Here is a 2,195-nt window from a genome sequence, read left to right as displayed (position 1 = left end):
TCTTTCAATTGCACTTGTTCATGGAATCAAATAACTTCATAACTGAATGTATATCTTGAAGAGATATTAGTATCATCCATTTGTTTTGTAAACATCAAAAGATAGGGATCAATATCAACATTCTCCCCCTTTTTGATGATGACAAAACAGTGGATGGAAAGAAACAAAAATAAGTATAAGCGCCCCCTCAAACATCGCATCCAAAACTATTAAAAGCCAAATTCATAATCTCAGAATAACTCCCCCTCACATATAGCATCCATTTCTCCCCATTTTTGTCATCATAAGATGAGAGTAAAAAATCACATACCGTAATCCAGCAACCATAACAGGGAATCCAATATTCAAAACAAAAACAGAGAAATGATACCAGAATTCAGCAATCACCAACATACCAACATATCACAGAGAGTTTAACAAAATAAATCATCATTAGATCAGAATAGTTCTTTTCTCTCCCTTTTTGACATCATACAAATTCAGTAAAAAATATCGAGAAAAACTCAGTTCAAACCATCAGAAATACCAAAAGAGAATTACAAAAAAAACATTATGAACAAGAATCTCATCAATCTTATCAATATCTCCTACCTGTTAGAGTTATCATGTCTAACTATCCACATGCATTTCATGCATCTACTCATGTTTTTTCTCACATAACAATCACTTTTCATTTGACCTTTTTGACAGCAAAAATTACACATAACCAAAGAGTTATTTACATGAACAAGTTTAATGAATCTTACTTGTCTTCTTTTATAAATAGCAAATTCGTTGGAGTTAGAATTCAACATATTCTTTTGAAAACAGACTTGTTTCTTGTGTTTAAACAACTCATTTAGACCATCCATTCTTCTTTTCAAATTACCTTGTTCTTTTTTGAACAATTCACAAAGCTTTGTTTTTCTATCAAGCTCAAAGTGTAAAGCAGTCTCACTCTTTTTTAAGAAATCACTTTCAGTTTTCAGTTTTTTGTTTTGTTGAAAAAGACGTGCATTGTCCTGAAGAAGAAAGCCAACTTTATATTTTAATTCCTTGTTTCTAGCATAAGATTCTTTCAAACTATCATGTAAATTTATAATGAAAGATTCAAGATCATCATCAGTTTCATCATCACTATCAAATTGAGAGTTAGAAGATGTTACCTCATCTTCTCCAATGGCCATGAAAGCCAATTGAACAGATTCTTCTTCCTCTTCAATTTCACCTTCGGAATTGCATTCATTCCATGTGAACTGGAAGTTGTTGAATCTTGGTTTTCTTGCACCTTTTCTCTTCTTCATTGGACACTCACACATGTAGTGTCCAGGTTGGCCGCACTCGAAGCATTTATCAGTTTGCTTTTTATTGAACTCTTGCTTCCCTTTGTTTCTTGTATTACCGAACTGATTTGGGAATGAGTTACTGTTTCCTCCTTTTCTGAACCTTCGTTTGTTGAGAATTCTCTTGAAACTATTTGTGATTAGAGCTAAATCACTATCATCAGCTTCCGCATCTTCTTCATCTAGGGAGGCAGAATCATCTTCGTCTTGAGATGCTTTTAGAGCAATGCTCCTTCTTACTTTCGCATCCTCTTCCTCTTGCATTTTGGACTTAAGTTTCAGCTCATAAGTGGTTAGAGAATTAATAAGAGATTCAATAGGTAAGGAATTTAGATCTCTAACTTCTTCGGTGGCAGTCACTTTACTCTCCCAATCCTTTGATAAAGCATTCAAAAATTTTCTGTTTTTCTCGCCTGGAGAGTATTCCTTTTCCAGTACTTCTAAATCCTTAATAAGGTCATTGAATCTACAATATATCTTATCAATATTTTCATGAGGTTCCATCTTGAACGATTCGTACTTGGTAACCAGAATAGACTTATTTTGTTCTCTCACAATCTCACTTCCTTCATGGATTTCTCTAAGTTTGTCCCAAATTTCTTTAGCGGACTTACAACCATTGACTCTAATAGATTCATTTGAGTCTAAAGCACAATATGACACATTCATGGTTTTGCATTTAAGGTGAGATGAGCTTTATCTATAGCAGTCAGTTAACTTCTTATTTTTGGTCTAGATCTATGAGTATTTTCGTCTATAAGAGAGGCATCATATGGACCTTCACTAATAATAAACCACAATTCAATATCAATAGATTGCAAAAAAATAATCATTTTTTCTTTCCAACTCACATAATTTGACCCATTAAACATA

The sequence above is a fragment of the Coffea arabica genome, chromosome 10e (genome assembly GCF_036785885.1).
Source record: "Coffea arabica cultivar ET-39 chromosome 10e, Coffea Arabica ET-39 HiFi, whole genome shotgun sequence".
Taxonomy (NCBI): Eukaryota; Viridiplantae; Streptophyta; class Magnoliopsida; order Gentianales; family Rubiaceae; genus Coffea; species Coffea arabica.
Note: the sequence above shows the minus strand (reverse complement) of the source record.